General features: G+C 43.3%; 1 protein-coding gene across 1 annotated transcript in view; it reads left to right on the forward strand.

The window, feature by feature from the left end:
• Positions 1-6,516: 6,516 nt before the first annotated feature.
• Positions 6,517-24,667, forward strand: part of EDA2R (ectodysplasin A2 receptor) — a 54,888-nt gene continuing 36,737 nt past the window's right edge. Inside the window, exon 1 of the mRNA XM_033946949.1 lies at positions 6,517-6,583. The gene's annotated coding sequence lies outside the window, so the exon portion shown is untranslated. The remainder of the gene's footprint in view (positions 6,584-24,667) is intronic.

Genomic DNA, 24,667 nt, shown 5'->3' on the forward strand with positions numbered 1-24,667 from the left:
AAGGATCCTCTCCTCTCCCTTCCTCCTGTATCGGGGTTGACCCCAGCGTTGTTATATCCTCATGTACACTCAGGCTCTGCTGCAATCCGTGTGAGCCTGAGTCGATGTTCATCTCGCCGTTCCCTGCAGCCTCTGGGAGGGAGCTCATGCCGACTTCCGGCTGCCTCCCCACTCCCGGGGAACTGGCGGCTCGAGGGTTGGGAGGAGGGATTCTCACGTCGGGGCTCAACGAGATCTCATGAGCCCGAAGAGACGCCTCCAGTCCGTTGCCAGGAAGTGTCTCAGCCGGGGGCGATACCGACGCTCCTATGACGCCCTGCATCCGTCTCAGCAACTCCTCAATATTGCCAGAGGAGGCTAATCCGGGACGCCGCAAGGCCGAAGAGGCTCCCTTTCCCCTCCTCTTTGGCATGGTCAAAGTTCTACAGCGTAAAACGCCAGAAGAAAAGTTTCCCGAAGGTAAGGTTTTGCGGGCGGTTGCTCAGTGCACCACGACCGCGGCCATCTTGGATCGTAGGATCTCTCTAGAATCCCTCAGTAGATTTAAAGTTGCACTGGAAGTCTGCACGGGAACAGGGATTGTGGGAATCCCGCAGGTCCCACAGGAATCACCCCAAATCCATGGGATTCCCACGGGGACCCCCCTCTGGCCCATGGGACTCCCACGGGGATGGAAGGCTTTGGAAGCAGGGTTCGTCCATATATTATAATGGACACGTCAGCCTTAGTAAAAGAGGGGGTTTATAAGTTAATTACCTGAAAAGAAAACAAAAAAGGGTTCCACCAAAGAGATTCCACAAGGAAAACAGCAGCGCAAACACAAAAGAAACTGGAATTGATGATCCTGTCAGAAGTAATTGCTGCTTTTTATGGGGACGGGCGGGGATGGAGATAATTCCTTGCGGGGATGGGTAGGGATGGAGAGGATCCTGATGGGGATGGGTGGGGACGGAGAGGATCCTGGTGGGGACGTGTGGGGATGGGTGGGATTTCTGTCCCCACGCAACTCTCTAAGTTGCACCCGTCGTGTATCCATCAACTTTTCAACAGCTATGTTATAAATTCAGCAATTTTGCTCCTGCACATATGGCTTTTTTCTGTCCCAATCCCCACCCTCCACTGGAGTTTTTTTTTTTTTTTTTTTCAAAAGCCTAACTATAGTCATTTTGCAAATAAACAGCCAAAATTCCATGTAGAACCACTGCCAGTTGTACAACTGCTTTTGAATGCTGAACTCAGTGGTCTTATCAGGTTACATCTGCTATAGAAAACTAGGGTAAAGTGTGTGTCTGAGAGTTTGTACGTGGAGGAAGGGGGAGGCTGGAGTTTGGCCAGGAAATGAAATTCACTTTTGTGAAATTCCATTTGTGACCTGCTGAGTGAACACGTAACAAAACTGAGGTTACAAGTAACAGAGATAAAGGCTATAAAAGTCTGGAGGGGAAATTTGAGCATCCTCCATGTTTGAAAGTTTTATATACTGTGGGGTCTATTGCATTTTTTTTCACAACTTTGCTGTTTTTCATGTTCTATGGCCTAAAAACTGCAGGTACCTGAAGAGAGCTATGTGATTTCTGGAGTTAATGACTGTTTTATTGATAAATGTGGCTGTTTGTTAAAGACTTTATCTCATACTGATATCTGGCAGGATTATGCAGCTGTTATCCCGCTATCAGCTGGTACCTTTTTGCTCAGCAGGTACTTCTGTCTGGTCAAAGTAAGCTGCTCTTATAGAAGGTATATGCTGCCCTCTGCTGGATAGAATCAAACTTGCAATAGGTTTTATTCCAGGACGTTTAATATTCTGGAATTGGAAAACAGATGTACTGAAACATTACATTAAAAAGGGGGAAATACAGTCGAATATGTATGAAAGGTCAAGAAAAAATGTACTGTGTACTCGTTTATCAGAAAAACCCACTCACATTCAATCGTCAAACAGACAGAAAACCAGCACTCTTGATTGTAAACCGCCTAGAAGTCGCAAGATTGTGGCGATATAGAAGAATAGAAGAATAAAGAATAAAACCAAAATAATAATAATAAATATAAAAAACGGACTTCATCCACGAGTGGCTGGGACTGAACAGTACCCTAAGCCACTCGTATCATCACTGGTCTGAAAAAAACTCCGTACATATATATTATTGCAATCGATCTTTCATTTCATAAACTGCTTTCAAGAATTCTTCTGTCAGATATATCAAATTCGTGTGAATAAATAATTAATTCCGTATAAAACAGGTTGTAATGGCTACAGCTAGGGGTGAAAACATTAGTTCAAATTCAAAAACATGTAAACCATGTGAAGGATTTAGCAAAACTTATCTCAGGGAACGCTTCTCTTAACGCTGGTAATCTTTTCATCCAGTATATCCAAAATGCTAGAACATTCCCCAGTGTTCCCGACAGAAAGCCCTTCTGTTTCGCCCTTACAGGGCTACTTCAGGGGGGGAAAATCCAATGTAATTAACTTAGCATTGCTCTCTCCAAAACACGTTGGTGATGACGTCATGACGCCCAGATCCTTCTCCTTTTTGAACAAGCTGGGAGCCATTTTGAAGATTGCCATCGCTACTGGCTTACGTTGTGAAAGTGTTCTGGAGAGAGCAAGGCTAAGTTGATTACATTGGATTTTTTCCCCCCCTGAAGTAGCGAAACAAACAGTGTTTTCTGTCGGGAACACCGGGGAATGTTCTAGCATTTTGATATACTGGGTGAAAAGATTACCAGCGTTAAGAGAAGCGTTCCCTGAGATACGTTTTGCCAAATCCTTCACATGGTTTACATGTTTTTGAATTTGAACTAATATTTTCACCCCTAGCTGTAGCCATTACAACCTGTTTTACACAGAATTAATTATTTATTCACATGAATTTGATTTATCTGATAGAAGAAGAGTTCTCAAAAGCAGTTTATGAAATGAAATATTGATTGCAATAATATATATGTACGGAGTTTTTTTCAGACCAGTCCTGGCCACTAGTGGATGAGGTCCATTTTTTATATTTATTATTATTATTTTGGGTTTCTGTCTGTTGTTGGACAATTGAGTGTGAGTGGGTTTTTCTGGTAAATGAGTACACAGTACGTTTTTTCTTGACCTGTAACATTACATTACATTAATGGCTTTTATTCCACCGTTACCTTGCGGTTCAAGAAGGATTACATAAGAGGTTATCTGGACATTTCCAGAAGAGTTACAGAGTTGAACGGGTTACTTCAAGGGTTGGGTGGCAGTGTATTAGCCCCCATATAGTATCTCAGTCTCATCCAAAAGATCGAGAAGGGACCATTCTAAGCTTTGACACAGCACATTATGCTCTGTAATTTATTTTTGGGCTGTATACAGTACATATTACAGCATCAATCACTCAAGAGTTGTAACCACAGTTGGGATTATTTTTTCCTTTCTGCATCACTCTGCACTTTTCCATATTAAATTTCAGCTGTCGTTCGGATGCCCAATCTCCCAGTCTCCCAAGATCTTTCTACAACCCCTCACCATCTGCATGCAATTCAACAATTTTGAATAATTTTGTGTCATTTGCAAATCTGATCACCTCGCTCATCATTCCCATTTCCAAATCATTTATAAATAGGTTAAATAGCACTGGTCCCAGTACAGAACCTTGGCACACTCCACTATTCACCCTCTTCTGAGAAAATGGCCATTTAACCCTATCCTCTGAGTTCTGTCTAATAACCAATTCTTAATCCACAAAAGGACATTGCCTCGTATCCCATGGCTTTTTAATTTTTTCAGGAGTCTCTCAAGATAAATTTTGCCAGATATTTTTAGCAAATCTAGATATGGTATGTCAACATATTAACACCTTCACAAAACATACTCCAGAGCGTAAGAGGAAGCATCCTTTTAGCTCTGTCCCATTAAGCCATGTTTATCTTTATGGCCAATAATTCTGTCTAGATAAGATACTAATTTAGTTTATAAAAGTTGCATCATAAAAGCAGTTTACAAATGGAAGGATAATCACTTCTACCAATTAACCTCTCGCATTTGAATTGCTTCCATGTATTTGTTTTATGGAAGATATTATTATATATGATCTGTCTGTCTGTTTTAATACTGTGATTGTATTTTTGTAAGTGGCCTAGGTAAGAAATTTTTACATTAAAAAAAGAGGGATCTCTGAGCCTGTATTCTATAGGGAAGGAAATGCAGTGGGATAGCTTTAAAAGGATGATATCATTATTGTAGCTCTTTTATTAACAATATTGAGGTTCCTGAGCAGTGGTGTGTGGTCAGGTCCTTCAGGGAATTTGCACCATCCCCTAAAGGCCCTGAGGGCACTGCTGTGAATTTTATTGGCTGAGCAGGCAACAGGCGGATGCTGCTCAGCTAATCAAATTCAGATCAGTACTGTCAGGGCCTTCAGGGGGTTCAGAGAATCCCCAGCCCAAGAGCCCTGATTTGTTTTTGTTTTTTTTGGGTGAGGAGGTTACTTTTTGTTTGATGCAGTTTGACTGGGTGAGCAGGCTGCCTATTCAACAAATCAAACTGCATCAAGCAAAAAGGAAACAAACCAATCAAAAAAAGCAGGGCTGTGGAGCTGGGGGATTCACTGAATCCCCTGCAGGCCACTGTTGCTGAGTGTTGATTCTGGTAAAGCTGGCATTGCAAATTGAGATGTTATCCTATTATAAAGTTGATTTTAAGCTGATTTCTGTTAAAATTGAATGGACAAAAACCAGTTAAAACATGTTGACAATTGTTTTCTCCATTCAGCCCCCCTCTCTCCCTTTTAACTGTTCTTATCGACAACCCAACAAATTATAGACCAATCGCTTCTATCCCACTATACGTCAAACTCATAGCACAATATCTCACCAACTACCTAGAAGACCACCACATTCTGCACCCAACTCAATCGGGATTCAGAACTAATCACAGCACTGAAACATTACTGGTATCTCTACTAGATATAGCCCGACAGCACCTCAATAAAGGAAACAAGTTACTAATCATCCAACTCGATCTTTCAGCAGCATTCGACTTAGTAGACCATTCCATACTACTCCAGATACTTGACGCCATAGGAATATCAGGTAAAGTTCACAACTGGTTCCAAGGTTTCCTTAAAACAAGATCATACAGAGTCAAGTAAAAAGAGCTTACATCTGACCCTTGGACAAACCCCTGCAGAGTACCACAAGGATCCCCACTGTCACCCATACTATTCAACCTCTTCATAGCCTCCATAGGCACTGCCCTAGATGCTCTAAACATAACATCCTTCAGCTACGCGGATGACATAACCATCCTCCTCCCCTTCGACCTCCAAGACCCCACCTCCAATGGACTCCTGAAAACTGCACTAGAAACTGTAGAAAAATGGATGATGAACCATAAGCTGAAACTGAATGTGGATAAAACCAAATTCCTACTACTAGAGAAGGACCAAAAACCATCCCAAACAGAACTCGAAGTAAACGCAATCAAATATCCAATCCAGAGCACCCTCAAAATCCTGGGAGTGCACTTAGACAGATGCTGCACAATGCAGAGACAAACCCACAAAATCACACAAAAAGCATTCTACACTATGCGAAACCTAAGAAAAATAAGAAAATTCTTCATCAAAGAGCACTACAAGATCGTTGTACAATCCCTTATACTTAGCATCCTAGATTACTACAATAGCCTCTACCTACCATGCCCAAAAAACATGATAAAACAACTACAGACTTTTCAGAACACAGCCATCAGACTCATCTACTCACTTAGCAAATTTGACCACATTACTGCCGCCTATGTTGACTCTCACTGGCTACCAATCAAAGCAAGAACTCAATTCAAATTCTACTGTCTTCTATTTAAAGTAACTCATGGTACTGCCCCCAGTTACCTAAACAACCGCCTATACCGCTACAGCACAACCAGAACAAGGAGAACTCAGAACCTTTTCACCTTCCCCCCTCACAATGGCACCTGACGCAAGAAACTGTACGACAACCTCCTAGCGACACAGGCAGCGAAAATTGACCCTGCCATCACCAAACTGATGAGCAAAACAACAGACCTTAAAGTGTTTAGTAAAGAAATCAAAACAATTCTATTCAAAAACTACTTACTAATCTCCCCACTCGCACAGGCTCTCTCCCCCATGTTAACACATTAGCTAACTCCTAGAACCATACCTACCAATATATATTCAGAAGCCTAAATAAACTCCCTCCATCAGTATCCAATAAACTTCTCTCTTTAATTTTTTTTTTCTACTCGAATATATTATCCTCCACTATATTCTGCAATTTATGCGAATCTGAGCTATATAACTCTCCCAAAAAAAATTCCAAATACCTTCTTCCTGTAACTCTCTACTGTAACATGTAACCTACACGAATCTTTGCTATGTAATTTCTCTGGGAAATGTCCAGATCTCTTCTAATTTTGTAATCCGCTTAGAACCGCAAGGCACAGGCGGAATAGAAATCACTAATGTAATGTAGTACATTCATCTTTTGACTTTATTCTGTTTGATGGTATTGCAGTGTTGGAGTAAAGTGCTTCATTCAAACCAGTTGATGTTAATTCTGTTGGTGATAACTGTCCAGACAGGTAAGCCATCCTTTGACCTGGTTTTTGCCCATTCAATTTTAACATTATCTTTTAACTTCACATAGATGCCCTTTTGGACAAAACACATCAGGCGTTGTTCCTGGGGACATTTTGAATCTCCTTACTGTCTGCCGATCTTCTTTTGTTCCTAGAAGAGGGGAGATGATGGAAAGGGAAAGGGGAGAGGGGGGGCAGACTGTATGGAAGTGGGAAGAGGCAGAGGAGGGAGATGCTGATGAAAGGGGAGAGAGAGTGTTCAGACGCTAGATGGAAAAGGGGAGAGAAGAGAGATGCTGGATAGCAGGGGGAGAGACAGAAAGAAGAGATATAATGATGGAAGGTAAGATAATATCTTTCCATTGGACCAATTTTAACATATTTTTAACCAACTGTCAGAGACCAAAACCTCCTTTCTCAGGTCAGAACAACGTGATTGTCTTGACCTGAGAAATGTTTTAAGTCCTTTCAATAACAAATCATCTTATTTTCCTTTTTTTTCATTTATATTTGTAATTCTTAATTTGCAATGTAACAGAAATTTTTTTCTTATATCAACTCAGTCCTTTGCTCAAAAATTAAAAATTGAGGGAACATTGAAACGCACATCTGAAAAATGGCCATTTTCAAAAAAACAAAATGGACATTTTGAAGTTTTGAAAATGGGCGTGTTTGGTACTGGATTTTTGTGTATCTTCAAAAATGCCCCTCCACATCTGTCAGCACGCCTTAGTAAAAGGCCCCCACCCCCAACATGTTGTTAGTTTGTAGTTTCCTGGATCACCCTCAATCACTTGCATTACCTATTTGCTTTGCCTGTCTTTCTGTACACTGAAGTTGATACACAAGTGCGATTAGAAACATAGAAATATGACGGCAGATAAAGGCCAAATGGCCCATCCAGTCTGCCCTTCCACACCATCCACTATCTCCTTTGCTTTCTAAGAGATCCCACATGCTTGTCCCGCGCTCTCATGAATTCAAACACAGTCTTTCTCTCCACCACCTCTTCCAGGAGACTGTTCCACGCATCTACCACCCTTTCTGTAAAGAAGTCTTTCCTTAGATTACTCCTGAGCCTATCACCTCTTCACTTCTTCTTCATCTTCCATTTGTGAGTCGCAACATACCTATACAGGCTCAAGGCAACAGATCAAAGAGGAAGGGGAAAGAAGGAGAGGAAGAGGACATGGAGAGATAAGAGGAGGGACTTAGACGTAGGGGATGCTATACAGAAACTAAGATAGTTAGTTGTCAAAAAGATGAGTCTTCAGGTTTTTTCTGAATCTAGTGTAGTTTGTCTCTTTCCTAATAGCATCTGGTAGGTCATTCTAGATTTTTACACCCGGAGTTTTCCTTCATTTGAAAAAGACTCAGCTCTTGTACATTAACACCACAGAGATAGTTAAACGCCTCTATCATATCCCCTCTCTCCCCTCTTTCTTCCAGAGTATAAATATTAAGGTCTCTAAATCTGTCCCCGTATGATTTTTGACAAAGACCACTAGCCAATTTTGTAGCAGCCCCCTGGACCAGCTCCATCCTCTTTATATCTTTTTTGAAGGTGGGGTCTCCAAAATTGCACACAATGGGGTCCTTTTACTAAGGCACTAGCCGATTTAGCGCGTTAACTGATTTTAACGGTTAGAGCGCGCTAGCAGTTAGAGCATGCTAAACGCTAATGCGTCCATTATACTTTATGGACGCATTAGCGTTTAGCGTACGCTAAATCAACTAGCACCCCTTAGTAAAAGGAGCCTGATATTGTAAACGGGGCCTCACCAGAGACTTATACAACGGCATTATCACCTCCCTTTTCTACTGGCCATTCATCTCCTTATGAACCCAAGCATCTTCCTGGCTTTGGCCATCGGCTTTTCTGCCTGGTTTTCTACCCTGGCACCTCTCCTTCTCTCTGCCCTCCCCCCCCCCCATGCACAGGCCTTCCCTCCCCCAGTACTTCTAGCTTTTTGCCAGCATGAGCCCTGGCCTTGGCTCTCCCTCTGATGTCATTTTTTGGTCCTGGAACAAGGAAGTGAAATCAGAGGGAGAGCCGAGACCGGTGTGGGCAGCAAGTTGGAGATGTTTCTCACACCAGGGAAGTGAAAGAGGTACAGGAGAAGGGAAGGGGGGGAGGGGCATATGTGGTGGGGGGCAGGGAAGGAGCAGGTCAGATTTTTTGCAGCTCAAATGCATGACTCTACATTTTTTAGCATTAAATCTTAGTTGCCAATTACCAGAGAATTATTCAAGATTCGCCAGATCCCGCCTCATGTTATCCAAACCGTCCGGGGAGTCTACCCTCTTACATAGCTTGGAATCATCTGCAAAAAGACAAACCTTGCCAGACAGTCCTTCTGCAATATCACAAAGAGGTTAAATAGAACTGGCCCAAGGACAGATCCTTCTGGCAATCGTTTTCCTCCGAGCAAACGCCATTTACCACTGCCCTTTGTCTCCATCCACTTAACCAGCTTTTAATCTGGTTTGTCACTTTAGGGTCCATACTGTATGCATTCAGTTTATTCATCAGTCGCCTATGTGGCACCATGTCGAAAGCTTTACTAAAGTCCAAGCACACCATATCCTGATAAAAAGCCTGAGAGCCTGGCGAAAGAGAAAGCAACTGTTAGTGCTCTTATGTGTGAATGAGACAGAAACTGTTGAGGAAGATCAGAGGCTCCGGCGCTTAGTTCCATCAGGCACTGTATTGGACAGCCCCTTTTGCCATCAGGGCCTTCCCAAGTGCTATTTTGGCAGTGTACTCTTGCTGGGAACCTGGGAAAGAGGAAGCCACTGTTAGCGCTGTCACCTATGAATGGGACAGAAGTTGTTGAGGAAAATCCGAGGCTTAGTTCCATCAGGTACCGTGTTGGATAGCTCCTTTTGCCATCAGGACCTTCCCAGGTGCTATTTTAGTGGTGTGCCCCTATGGGAGCAACCGCAGGGCGTGCAGCAGGGTGTGGCCAAAAAAGCATGCACCAGTAGCGTACCTAGCATATGTGACAACCGGGGCCCATCATTTTTTGGCACCCCCCCCCATCTGTACGAAAAACATGATTTTTAGTAACAAGCCACACGTCACACATGAGTACCTAGGAAAAGGCAGCATCTTACATACTCCAGTGAGCAGTACAACATCAATACACCCATTGTAAAACTAAACAAGCCAGTCTAGTACAGATCAATCCTACACAGTCAATCCTAACTGAAAACCATGTCTTTCGAACACACAGAACACAGAAAACACCTTCGCCTAGTATGGAATATGTCATCACAAACTAACCCCTCCCCCTTTTACAAAACTGTAGTGTGGATTTCAGCCATGGTGGTAATAGCTCTTACGCTCATAGAATTCTGAGCATCAGAGCTGCTACCACCACGTCTGGCGCTAAAAAACGCTCCACAGTTTTGTAAAAGGGGGGATAAAATAGAAATACATAGACAAAGGTTAAAATGAATCAGCAAGAAGCTGAACTCTGCATACAATACAGAAACAGTGACACATGTCTCCTAAAGCAATAAATAAATAGAAAATTTTTATTCTACCTTTGTCTTCTCTGGTTTCTGCTTTCCTCATCTTCTCATTCAATTCCTTCCATCCACTGTCTCTCTTCTCTCTGCATCTTCCATTTGCTCTATTACTGTGCCTCTTCCTTTCTCCCCCCCTTCCAAATTGGTCTGGCACCCATCTTCTTCCCTCTGCTCCCTCCATAGTCTGGCATCTTTGTCTTCTTCCCTGCCAGTGTCTTCTCCCCACTCTCTCTTCCCCATGTCCTTTCAGCGTCCTCCCCACTCTGTCTTCCCCATGTGCTTTCAGTGTCCTTCTCCCCCCTCTGTCTTCCCCATGTGCTTTCAGCGTCCTTCTCCCCCCTCTGTCTTCCCCATGTGCTTTCAGCGTCCTTCTCCCCCCCTCTGTCTTCCCCATGTGCTTTCAGCATCCTTCTCCCCCTCTGTCTTCCCCATGTGCTTTCAGCGTCCTTCTCCCCCCCTCTGTCTTCCCCATGTGCTTTCAGCGTCCTTCTCTCCCCCTCTGTCTTCCCTATGTGCTTTAAGCGTCCTTCTCCCCCACCTCTGTCTTCCCCATGTACTTTCAGCGTCCTTCTCTCCCCTCTGCCTTCCCCATGTGCTTTTAGCATCCTTTTCCCCCCTGTCTTCCCCATGTGCTTTCAGCGTCCTTCTCCCCCCTGTCTTCCCCATGTGCTTTCAACGTCCTTCTCCCCCCTCTGTTTTACCCATTTCCCTTCAGTGTCTTTTCCTCTCCACCCCTCCTTTCCTCCCTTTCTCCCTCCCTGCCCCTTAACCTTCGTGGCACTTTCTTCCCCCTCCCCTCCGGACAACAGGCCCGGTCCGACAAATGTCCCTGCCCTGTGGCCGACGACGTCTAAACTGCCTTCGTACAGCAGCCGGCTGCTGTATGGCTGCCGTAAAGGTCGTCTCTGATGCAACTTCTTGCATCAGAAATGACTTTTACGGCAGCCACACGCAACTCCAGCTGCTGTAAGAAGGTACAGTGGTGCCTCGCATAACGGACGCCTCGCACAGCGAACGCTGCGCATAACGAACTTTTTGTCTTGCTCCCTATAACGAACTTCGTTTCACACAACGAAGTCGCCCGAGGGGCCCGGGGGGGGGGGCGGAACTACTCTCGCCGCTTCCTAATGTGAGCCGGGAACAGCAGCACCCTCCTGTCTGAATGCAGTGTTCCATCATCTCCCTCCACCTTACCTTAGATGCCGAGTTTTCCGGCTTTCTTTTTCGGCCAGCCACACACTTTCAAAAAGCAGCACATGCGCGCATGCTCTGTTGTTCAATCTTCTCCTCTGACGCAACCGGAAACCGGAAGTTGCAGGAGAGGAGAACATTGATCAACTTCAGCAGCTGCGCGTGCACAGCTTTTTGAAAGCGTGCGGCTGGGTGAAAAAGAAAGCTGGCAAACTCTGCATATAAGGTGAGGTGGAGGGAGGGAAATGTAGGGCTGCAGAACGAATTATTTTGTTTTACATGTATTCTTATGGGAAAACGCGTTTCACACAACGAACGTTTCACATAACAAACTTGCTCCTGGAACGGATTAAGTTCGTTGTGTGAGGCACCACTGTAATTTAGATTAGCGGCTATGAGGTAAGGGGCAGGGAGGGAGAAAGGGAGCTGTTTCAAATTCACCGCTGAATTTTCCGGACCTGGCTGGCTGTGCACCCCCCTTAAGCCTGCACCCGGGGCGGACCGCTCCCCCCCCCCCTTTGTACGCCACTGGCGTGCACTAAGGTGCACGACTTGCCCCTTGGGAGCCCCTTAGAGCTCAGAGGATTCTATTAGTTTAAATATTTGTTCTGCTTTATCCTTTTTGGATAATATAGGGAAACATAAAGGAGTAGTGAAGCCAAAGGTTTCAGCGCCAGTATCTACAGGCCCGATGGATAAATCTATAATTCTAGTATCTAACAAAGAAATAATTGAATTTCAGGCACTATCTTCTTCTGAAGCCTCTTAGCTCACAGGATACAACTCTACCCCTTCCTCCAAATCTTCCATTTGCTGAGGCATCCTAAGATGTTACAACTACCATATATATGCAGGTGGAATAGGTAACTTCAATTCAAATCTAATACACCTCTTCACTTTTATATCTGTATTCCAAACTTGTTATATTCTTCACCATGAAAAGTTACTTCTTACAAGGAGGAAAAAGCCTCAGATCCCCATCCCAAGTCAGAACTTGTCTTGCTTGAGGACTAGAAAGGGTTAACAGCCTCACTGGCGTCAAAAAACCTCCTTGCTGACCAATTACTCAAAGTCTTAATATAAGTTTAGTTAACTTTGCACAGTTCAAATATAAGTCATGGTCACTTATCTTAATCCACGGCAGCACTCCAACTTCTGCTGCCCGTCTTCATAAATTGTGTTTGGCGTCCTTAAATGCCTTCCTCCGATGTTGGCCAGCCAGCATTTTGCTGAAAGATGCATCAGGGTGCTCGGACGTATATTTCTAAAACAAAAACTTTGTTTTAGTGCATACAGTAAGCCAAAATTCTTACAACAAATCATGGTTATATTCTTCTTACTGCTCGACGGCACTAAACTTTCATGCTCAATATAGAAGCCTAAAAATGGCTGCGCGGCATGGCAGCCTCACTTCAAATCTGTTCAGTGACATCACACTCTATAGCAGAGCTGCCCAAGTTCAGTCCTCGAGATCTACTGGCAGGCCAGGTTTTCAGGATATCCACAATGAATATGCATGAGAGAGAGATTTGCATACCAGTTAAATTATCCTATTAATTTTAAATATTTTTATCCTATTAATTTTAAATATTTTTATCCTATTAAAATTTTAAATTTTAATAATTTATCCTATTAACATTTTAAATATTTTTATCCTATTAATTTTAAATATTTATCCTATTAATTTTAAATTTTTATCCTATTAATTTTAAATATTTTTATCCTATTAATTTTAAATTTTTATCCTATTAATTTTAAATTTTTATCCTATTAAAATTTTAAATTTTAATAATTTATCCTATTAAAATTTTAAATATTTTTAATAAGATAAAAATTTTAATAATTTATCCTATTAAAATTTTAAATATTTTTATCCTATTAATTTTAAATTTTTATCCTATTAATTTTAAATTTTTAATGTCTTTTTAATACAACAGGTTGTATTCATTTTTTACTATTTTGTATTTCACTGATTGTCCAGTTTTCCTCTTTTGTGGAAACCGCCTAGAATTCTTTTGATTAAGGCGGTATAGAAAAATAAAGTTATGTTATGTTATGTTAAGAAGGCAGTGCAGGCAAATCTCTCTCATGCATGTTCATTGTGGATATCCTGAAAACCTGGCCTGCCAGTAGATCTCGAGGACCGGACTTGGGCAGCCCTGCTCTATAGCATCACCAAAAACTCTTTATCTCACATTCGCTGTTGCTAAAGCCTGGGCGATCAATGAAAATCGTTATTTCAGTCATGCACAGGAAGTCGCAGGCAACGATCTTTTTGAGTATCAATTGTTACAGGGGTGTCCAATGTCGGTCCTCGAGGGCCGCAGTCCAGTCGGGTTTTCAGGATTTCCCCAGTGAATATGCATGAGATCTATTAGCATACAATGAAAGCAGTGCATGCAAATAGACCTCATGTATATTCATTGGGGAAATCCTGAAAACCCGACTGGACTGCGGCCCTCGAGGACCGACATTGGACACCCCTACACTATCTGACAAATATAAATCCCATTCCCACATGGAATCAATTTCTGGGTGTTGATGAAAGAACTAATGTTTTAATCTACCTATATAAAAAAAAGATGTCACTCAACCTTCAGGTTAAGCCTCTCGGGTACCTCCGTTTTCATGCAGTAAATCCATTCTCGTTGCCTCTCAGCCGTCACAGGTTAATTCAGCAAATCTGGCTTCTTTATCAAAACTGCCATTAGCTAGCCAAACAGCTGAATTTTCTAAAGCGTCTGCTGATGAGGAAGTTGCAAGAGAAGTTACCTTGAAACTAAACTAAACTAAACTAAACTAAATCTTGGGTTTATATACCGCATCATCTCCACAGGTGGAGCTCGACACGGTTTACATGGTTAGGGAAGGAACGGAACTCCAGTGGATTTATAGAAGTGGTAAGAGAGAGGTAGGCGTGATGGTACTAGGGGGAACGGGTTACTTTTTGGAGAAGAGCCAAGTCTTCAGAGTCTTACGGAATGGTAGGAGGGGGCTCGAGTCGCGGAGAGGGGAGGGGAGACTATTCCAGAGCTGAGCGATTCTGAAGTGGAGGGAGGACCCGAGTTTACCGACGAGGGAGATACCTTTTGGGGAGGGGAAGGATAATTTTAATCTTTGCGTGGATCTAGTGGAGAATGGATTTGAGGAATTCCAGGATAGAGGAATAAGAGGAGGTAGGATGCCGTAGAGTATCTTGAAGGTTAAGCAGGCACATTTAAAGTGGACCCTGGAGATGACAGGAAGCCAGTGCAGTTTGGACAGGAGCGGAGAGACATTGAAAGATATTTGGAATCAAAGTAATCGATTGGAAGGGTTGTTACAATCAGACGTTTCTGAAAATGTTTCTTTCTCTGAAGAAATTGTGGACAAATTTACTAACGTTAATTTAAACTTAGAAGTGGCGGATAAAACGCTTTCAGATCTGCAAGCACAAGTTACAGCCCTACAGGCTCCTTCAGTATCTGCTCTAAAAGATTCATGTGTTCTTTCATTCTAGATTAGAAATGCTGGAAAATGCATTTAGGATGTGTAACGATTTTTGAATTTTTCTTCAATTTCTTTTGATTTCACCTGAGATCTTACTAAGAAAGTATCTCAGAGAGGTGGTAAATTTGCCAAATGCTGAAACCATTATGGTTTGTAGCTGCTACAATTTGCCTCTAAAAAATAAATCTCAAGTTAGAGGTAGATCAGCTAGTAAATGATTTAACAGCTTCTTATAGAAGACTCTAAAGATACGTATATACCCCCTTTTATGATGCCACATTATCTCTGGCCATGGCGGTATTAGCTCTGACGCTCATAGGAATTCTTTGAGCATCGGAGCTACTCTACTGGTTACTTTTATTAATGAGACTGATAAATCTTTGGTGTTGAAGAATTTAAAAAAAAAAAAAAAGATTTATGTTTTCTGTGGAGCTAAAATAAATGTTTTTCCTGATGTCTCCAGAGCTACTCAGCTCAGACGAAAAGCCGCGTCTTTAAAAGTGTCTATTACCGTAACTTTTCAGGGAAAGGATTTTATCTTTTGGGGTGTTTTACAATTAAAGAATTTTTTTTTACAAGTAATGAAAAATGATTGTGGCTTTGACGTATAAAGTGTAAATTGTGCTGTTTATTAATAGGATTAATTAACCCCTCTTTTACTAAACTGTGAGTTTCTATGAGCATCGGGAGAAGCGTGGCGCATTCAGCGTGGCTCCCTGCACTAATAACTGCTTCATGGTTAACTAAAAGGGGGGGTAATTAATTAATTTAAAATATTTATAATCCGCTTGATATCGGATGCAGTAGAAGAAAGGCCCTGTTGGGGCTGGCCGCGAACAGCCTGTTTACAGCGCTGCCACTGCTGCTTTGGGTAAGGAATTGGCTGGTCAGGATTGCTGCGGCTGCTACTGTGTTGGTGAGGAGGGAGACATGGGATAGCCATTGGAAAGTGCAACCATAGTTGGATTGAGGAAAGGGCAAGGGATCCCTTAGCTGGCAAAGCTGGAAGGCGGCTTCAGTGAGTGTCTGGGCAGGGAGAGAGAGAGAAAAAAAAAAAGAAAAAAAGATAGACGGGGCAGGGAGAGAGAGAAAAAGAAAGAAAGAAAATAGATAGATGGGGTAGGGAGAGAGAGAAAAAGAAAGAAAGAAAAAAAGATAGACGGGGCAGGGAGAGAGAGAAAAAGAAAGAAAGAAAAAAGATAGATGGGGTAGGGAGAGAGAGAAAAAGAAAGAAAGAAAGACAGACAGACATCTATTCTAGCACCCGTTAATGTAATGGGTATAAACATCGGGCGGCGATCCAGCACCAAGGATAAGCGAACGGGGTTCAGAGGGGAGACGGGATGCGTTTGCCCATTGTGTAGCTGGGCAGGTGTGTGCGGGCAGCTGGCCACAGTTGGATTGAGGAAAGGGCAAGGGATCCCTTAGCTGGCACAGCTGGAAAGTGGCTTCAGTGAGGGTCTGGGAAGGAGAGAGACAGAAAGGAAGAAAGACAGTGGGAGAGAGAGAAAATGAATGAAAGAAAGAAAGATAGACGAGGAAGGGAGAGAGAGAAAGAAAGAAAAAAAGATAGATGGGCAAGGAAGATAGAAAAAAAGAAAGACAGACAGACATCTACTCTAGCACCCGTTAATGTAACGGGCTTAAACACTAGTAGCCCATATCTAAGCAAAAATTATCCAAAGATTTCTATGTGCATACTAACAAATAGTACATTAAGAACTAATCAAAAGCTATAATGAGCTCTACTTACAATATTTCAGAAATAAACATATTTCAAACTTTCACAGAAAGGGAAAGAGTAGCAATGATGTTTAACAGACACAAGAAGTTTGTTTCATATCAAAGCAATCCGATACACAAAATAGCTTAGGAAAACTAATAGATGTTGAACGATCGATCGAAATCTCTTAGGATCTGACAATGTAATGAACTTTGTAAAACATAAAGGTCTCTTGATACCGTATTCTCCATTCAGGGCACTTAGATCAACAGAACAACATTTACCGACTATCCCTTTTTTAATCGTGACCAGGAGATCTCCTATTTTCTCGGTTGTAGCACCCCAGCTCTGGAACAATTTCCCAATTTACTTACGCAATGAATCCTCTTTAGAAAAATTTAAACGTTCTTTAAAAAGTTTCCTGTATAAGTTTGCATTTGAGATATAGTTAGTATAACTTACCAATCATCAAATCTCATGATCTAAAACGTCGATTTTAATTCGACCTACGCAGAGGTCGCAAACTTCTCTTCCTTCTTTTCTTTGCTTATTTTTGCTTTTATATCTTTTTTTTGTGTTATTCACCAGATGTGTTTTTTCCTAAATGTTTCTTCTCTTTCTTTAAAGATTGTAGTTCATCCCCCCTCACCTTCTGTACCAGTTATTTATTTGTACGTATATACTTTGTATTTAATTGCATAAAACTATTTTGTTTTCTCCCCTATTTTTAAAATGTTTTACGCATTGAAGTATTTGACATTGTGTGTACAACAAACCTTAATAAAACTTGAAACTACCTGAGCAAATCTTATTTTATGTGCTAAAGCCTCCCATCTTAAACATTATTCTCACTTCAAAAGGAAGCCAGGGTAGTTTCGTCGATAATGGAGTAACTCTCTCAAATTTCGTAGAGCCCATAAGTCGGGTTAGCAGCAGGATTTTTGTAGGAGCTGAATTCTTCTCAATAATTTGATCAAGATTCTGATGTGCTGTATAATGAGTTGCAATAATCTAACAGTGAAATTATTAAATATTGCACCAAAAAAAGAGCAAAATGATTCAAAGAGAAATAGGGCCTAACATGGGGATTAATAATCGGAAGGAACCGTATATGCTGAGAGGTGAGATATGCACAGAGGGGGAGAGGGACCTTGGGGTGATAGTCTTCGAAGATCTAAAGGTGAAAAAACAGTGTGACAAGGCGGTGGCTGCTGCCAGAAGGATTCTGGGCTGTATAAAGAGAGGCGTAGTCAGTAGAAGGAAGAAGGTGTTGATGCCCCTGTACAGGTCATTGGTGAGGCCCCACTTGGAGTATTGTGTTCAGTTTTGGAGACCGTATCTGGCGAAAGACGTAAGAAGATTTGAGGCGGTCCAGAGGAGGGCGACGAAAATGATAGGAGGTTTGCGCCAGAAGACGTATGAGGAGAGACTGGAAGCCCTGAATATGTCTACCCTAGAGGAAAGGAGAGACAGGGGAGATATGATTCAGACGTTCAAATACTTGAAGGGTATTAACGTAGAACAAAATCTTTTTCAGAGAAAGGAAAATGGTAAAATCAGAGGACATAATTTGAGGTTGAGGGGTGGTAGATTCAAGAGCAATGTTAGGAAATTCTAATTTACGGAGAGGGTGGTGGATGCCTGGAATGCGCTCCCGAGAGAGGTGGTGGAGAGGAAAACGGTGATGGAGTTCAAAAAAGCATAGGATAAGAACATAAGAACATAAGAAGTTGCCTCCGCTGGGTCAGACCAGAGATCCATCGCGCCCTGCAGTCCGCACCCACGGCGGCCCATCAGGTCCCCTTATTTCATTCTTTCGATCCAGAGCAAGCAGTGGCTTCCCCCATGTCTCTCTCAATAGCAGAGTATGGACTTATCCTCCAGGAAACTGTCCAAACTCTTCCTAAAACCAGCTAGGCTATCCGCTCTTACCACAACCTTTGGCAATTTGTTCCAGAACTTAACTGTTCTCTGAGTGAAAAAAAAATATTTCCTCCTATTGGTAGAATCAGGATTGTGCCAAGTACAGACACGGATGCCAATGCAGAGAGGGATTGTGTGTATTTCACCTGCTATGTCTGGACTAGTCAGAATGATTCATGTGCCTAACTCTCCATGTCACCATACTGATGCCAGCTGGCCAAGGAAAAAGCAAGTGAAGGCATCGTGGGAATATGCCATGGCAGACAGTCCAAGAGGCTCCACAAACACAGCTGCACATGAGTTTGAAGGTTAAAAAACCAAAACCTTTGGGACAGATTCAGCAAATAGTGCTGAAAGTTGGGTGCCAGAAAGATCCTTGGTGAAATCACATTCTGTAAAGGGCATTCATAATAGAAAAATGCTTAGCACCGATTCCCCTCGACTAAAAGAAGATAGGAATAGCCTTAGTGGGTCAGCCCAGTGGTCCATCAAGCCCACTAGCCCGTTTTCACGGTGACCAATCCAGATCACTAGTACCTGGCCAAAACCCAAAGAGTAGCAGCATTCCTGAGTAACAAAAGATTCTAGAACCCCAGAGTATCAAGATTCCATGCTACCGATCCAGGGCAAGCAGAGGCTTCCCCCATGTCTTAATAACAGCCTATGGACTTTTCCTCCAGGAATTTGTCCAAACCTTTCTTAAAACCAGCTACATTAACTGCTCTTACCGCAACCTGTGGCAACGGGTTCCAGAGCTTAACCATTCTCTGAGAGAAAAAAATATATTTCCTCCTATTGGTTTGAAAAGTATTTCCCTGCACTTTGGGCATGCGGACTTCCTCCAAATGAAACCAGGTGCAAGTCCTGGCACGCAAGTCCAGCACACAGCCCTGGTATTTGGCAGCAATGCAACTAAATTACGGCAATGTCCCTGACCTGTCCATGCCCTTCCCATGACCTGTTAGGCTACGCATGAAACAATTTTTGAGGACTAGCGCTCCAATTACATTACATTACATTAGAGATTTCTATTCCGCTATTACCTTGCGGTTCAAGGCGGATTACAAGTGTTTTGTCAGGACATTAGTTTGTACATTTCTTTGAGTTGCTAAGGATTACATCTGAATTGTCATGGTACATATCGAGTAGTTGCAGGTGATGCTTGGGACATTTCTGGTTGAGTTAGTTCGGTTTTATGTGTTTTTTTTTGAATAGAAGGGTTTTTATTTCTTTTTTGAAGGTTTTGTAGTCTGTGGTCGAGGTCAATAGGTTGTAGAGTTGGAGGTCGAGTGTTGCAGCTCGAGTGGCCAGGAGGTGGTCGTACAGTTTTTTTTCTTTTGACGTTAACATGAATAATTGGGGCTAATTGGCTCATTAAGAAATTTCAGCACTTTTTTTTTTTTATTCTTTATTGATTTTTTAAATAATAACAGTGCACTACAATGAATTATCAAGAGCAAATCAGAAAAAGTACTTTACACATACAAACATTTTAAAAGAAATCATTTTCTCCTCCCTTCCCTTAACTAGCAATAATTAGAAATATATACTTATAACTATAGTTTCCATAAACTATATACCATACATAATATTACTATCCTCCCTCCCTCCCTCCCTCCCACCCTGGATGTGCAAGGAAGGAATCTAATTTCAGCATTCTTTATTGAATCCAGTGAGACGCTCTCCAAATCACAATGACCAGCCTCATTAGGGCTGGCTTCTGACCAGGACCCAGTGGTGGTAGCGAGGTTAAGAGGCGCATGGGGCGGTGACACTCCCCCCCTCCCCCCCGCTTCCCCGATCCCGCCTGTTGTGAGCCCCCTTCAATTTCCTTGAAGGTTGCTCATGGCAGTCAACGTGCTCCTCGCGACCCCGTCGGCTCTCCCTGACGTCACGTCTCATGCGCGGCACCCAGAAATGACATCAGCGGGAGAGCTAGAGCACATTGTTGACCGCCACGGACAACTTCAACTATAGATATAGGGGAAGGGGAGAGGGGCGCGCGTGTGGAGGGGAGGAATGGGAAGAAGCGGGGATGGGGGGTGGGCACACACAGCAGGTAGGATCAGGGAAGGAGCGGGGGACAGACACAAGGAGCGCCACCATCCCAGGTGACTCTTTATCTTTATTTAAGCTTTTGATTAAATGCTTATCCAAGAGTACAAAGCATTATACAAAATATTTAAAAATAGCTGGAAGATAAACATTTCAACTTATTAGACATACATAAACTAATTATTGGACATACATGAACAATGGAAAAAGGGGGGAGAACCACAATTTTTATAGAAAGAATACATAGAAGGAAAATACAATAGGAGGTGGGAAAAAGTTAAAAATTGCTGGAGTAGAATTGGGAAAAAGGTAAAAATTGTTGGAGTAGATACGTGTATGATTGTCAGTTATAGGCATCTTTAAAGAGTACTGTATTTTCACGCATATAATGTGCGCGTTATACACGATTTTACAAACCGTGTATAACCATGCGCGTTATACGCGTGAGCGCGTTTTACAACTTTTTGACATCCGAGAAAGGGCGGGACCGCCGGAAGAGGAAGCAGCGCAGACACAGGGCTCACAGAAGGGCCGGGACCGCCGGCAGAGGAAGCAGCAGGACAACGGCAGGAGCTTCTCCATGATGGAGGGGGGGTCGGGAGGCTGTGGGGGTGCGAGCGGTCCTTCGGGGTGGGGGTGCGGGTGCGTGCGAGCAGTCCTTCAGGGTGGGGTTGCAAGCGGTCCTGCAGGGGGGTGAATCGGATGTCGGGGGGGGGGCATCAGGCTTTCAGGGTGGGGACAGGACTTCAAGGGGGAGAGGAGAGTCGGGGCGGGCGAAAGGAGAGTCGGGGTGGCCAGAGGAGAGTCGGGGCAGGCGAAAGGAGAGCCGGGTGGCGACGGGAGAGTCGGGGCGGCATGCGCGGTATACGGGTGTGCGCGGTATATAAAAATTTATTTACATAAATTACAGTTTCCCTCGCACTATACCCGTGTGCGCGTTTTACACGGGTGCGCGTTATATGAGTGAAAATACGGTAAACACTTTAGACTGCTTCTGAATTTCTGTAAGTTTTGTTCGGCTCTTAGGTATAGAGGGGGAGAGTTCCAGATCAAAGGAGCAGTAACTGAAAAAAATAAGGGTGCGATAAGTGCCACCCTCTCACCCTCGCTATGCCACTGTCGGAAGATACATAATTTAAAAAAAAAAAAAAACTCAAGAAAATAAAATTTCAGTGTACCGAAAGGACAATAACTAGGATAATTCCCAGGTTCTGGTCCTGCTCCTGGTCTATTTTAACACTAGTGGTTAGATGACAGACCTTGCGGGTAACAGGACACAACAAATTTTGCTGCTCCTGCTGCTGTTTCTCCTCTTTCCTAGGAAGTCAGTACACTAAACCTTCAGCCGTTCCCCTTAACTGTATCCATGACATCCTGTTTGTCTGTCTTGCCTGTTTAGACTGTAAGCTCTTTGGAGCAGGGTCTGTCTTCTTTGTGACTCGATGAAGTTACAGGGAAATACTTTTAAAATCAATAGGAGGAAATTTTTTTTCATTCTGGAACGCATTGCCAGAGGTTGCAGTAAGAGCGGATAGCATAGCTGGTTTTAAGAAAACTTTGGACAAGTTCCTGGAGGAAAAGTCCATAGTCTATTATTGAGAAAGACATTGGATCGGCAGCATCGAATATTGCTACTCCTCAGGTTTTGGCCAGGTACTTGTGACCTGGCTTGGCCACTGTGAGAATGGGTCTGGCCCAGTAAGGCTATTCTTATGTTCTTATGACTCTGTACAGCATATGTCTGGTAGTGCTATAGAAATAATTAATAGTAGTAGTAGTAGTGTGAAGAGATTCAGTCTTTGGGAAGCAGAGCTGAGATTGTGATGTCATAATTCCTTATTGCACTAATAAGAGCCAACCTCATCAGTGATGTCACAATGGGTTGATTGTCCTGTACTCCCCTCTGCCCTCCAACCCAGCCTGCTGATTAACCGTTCCCCTTAACTTTATCCATGACATCCTGTTTGTCTGTCTTGACTGTTTAGAACAGGGGTGCCCAATATATCGATCGCGAAGGCAAAGTGACTCATGCTGCCTTCACAATCTACCGGGCCAATCAGCCTTACTCTCCCCGACGTCAATTCTACCGTCTAAGAGGAAATTCCAGGCCAGCCAATCGCTGCCTGGCTGGCCTAGAACTTCCTCTCCGACCTCAGAATTGACACTGGGGAGAGGAATGCTGGTTGGCCCGACACAGGGAAGCAGGGAGAGCTTGGGGCTGCGGTGGCTTTGGGGCCTGTTTCCCGATGGTGGAAGCTTGGGGGCCTGTTCCCCGATGGCGACGGCAGTGGCTTGGGGGAGGGCAGGAAGAAAGAAAGAAAGGGGGCATGGAGAGAGAAAAAAAGAAAGGGAGGCAAGGAGAAAGAAAGGGCAGAGAGAGAGGAAGAAAAAGTTGGGGGAGGGAATGAGGTCTGGAGAGGAAGCATATAGGCTGAAAGAAGGGAAGATTGGATGCATAGTCAGAAGAAGAAAGTGCAACCAGAGACTCATGAAATCACCAGACAACAAATGATTTTATTTTCAATTTAGTGATCAAAATGTGTCTGAATTTATATCTGCTGTCTTTATTTTGCACTATGGCCCCCTTTTACTAAACCGCAATAGCGGATTTTAGCGCAGGTAGCCTATGAGCGTCGAGAGCAGCACGGGGCATTCAGCACAGCTCCCTGCGCTAAACACTGCTATCGTGGCCAACAAGGAAAGGTTAGTTTGGTTGGGGGGAGGTTTGAGGGCTGTTAGCGCGGGGGGGGGGGGGGGGTTGGAGGAGGTGCGTCTTCCGGCAGGAGGGATTGGGCACCCTCCTGCCAGCGATTGGTAGTGTCGGGGGGGGGGGGGGGGGGGCGGTCGGTATACTTATAGCAGCAGAGAGATCCCTTTCTGCAATAAGTATAGCGGCCGCGTCTACTTACAATGTAGACCAGCATTTTGTTGGCCTACATTGTAAGCGTCTCTTCCTCTACTAGGGAGACGCGTAGGGCCGCCTAGGTTCGCCTAAGGCCCGCCTAAGGCCCTTAGGCGAGCTTAGGTGTCTTGCGGGCCTCACCTTCAATATAGAAAGCCTGCCTGGGGAGCATTTTTTTTAAAAAACGTGCATCCCGATTGGCTGATTAGACAGCTGTAGGACGCCTACAGCTGCCTAAAATCAGGACGCACTATGTAGAATCAGGGCCTAAGTGTTTTAGTCTTTCCTCATACGAGAGGAGTTCCATCCCCTTTTTCATCTTGGTCACTCTTTGAACCTTTTCTAGTGCCGCTATATCTTCCCTGAGATAAGGAGACCAGAACTGAACGCTGTACTCCAGATGAGGTTGCACCATGGAGCAACACAGAGGCATTATAACATTCCTAGTCTTGCTACCCATCCATTTTTTTAACAATTCCTTGCATCTTGTTTGCTCTCTTGGCCGCACATTGAGCTGAAGGTTTCACTGTATTATCTACAATGACACCCAGATCCCTTTCTTGGGTGAACCCTATCATCCAGTAACAGTGAATTTAGGTTATTCTTCCCAATGTGCATCACTTTGCATTTGTCCACATTAAATTTAAATTTGCCACTTGGACGCCCAGTCTTCCAATTTCCTAAGGTCTGCCTGCAATGTTTCACAATCCACATGCGTTTTAACAGCTTTGAACAATTTAGTGTCATCTGCAAATTTAATCACCTCACTTGTCTTTCCAATTGCCAGATCGTTTATAAATAAGTTAAATAGCACAGATCCCTGTGGCACTCCACTGTTTACTCTCCTTCGCTGAGAAAAATGACCATTTAACCCTACCCTCTGTTTTCTATCCGATAACCAATTCCTAACCCACAACTGAACTTTGCCATGACTCTAATTTTCTCAGGAGCCTCTCATGAGGAACTTTACAGGCTTTGCACATCCCTGTGATCAACTCATTCACTGCCCAAATCCCTCCTCCAGGCATAATGGAGCAGTACTTTTAAACGATTCATTGTCCTGTACTTGGCTCAATTTTATTAAATACCAAGGGGTGCTGAAAGGTTCTCAGCCCAAACAACCTACTTCCTTAATTCTGAGCGTTCTTTTGCCACTGTAGCTGAAAAGCGTGTTATCTTATTTCGTTAAGTGCCAATTTGCAGAAACAAAATTCTCTGTTTTGACTTTGTTTCAGATCAATCTCTTCTTGGTTGGGCTGAGAACTTTTCA

This window comes from Geotrypetes seraphini, chromosome 5 (genome assembly GCF_902459505.1).
Source record: "Geotrypetes seraphini chromosome 5, aGeoSer1.1, whole genome shotgun sequence".
NCBI lineage: Eukaryota > Metazoa > Chordata > Amphibia > Gymnophiona > Dermophiidae > Geotrypetes > Geotrypetes seraphini.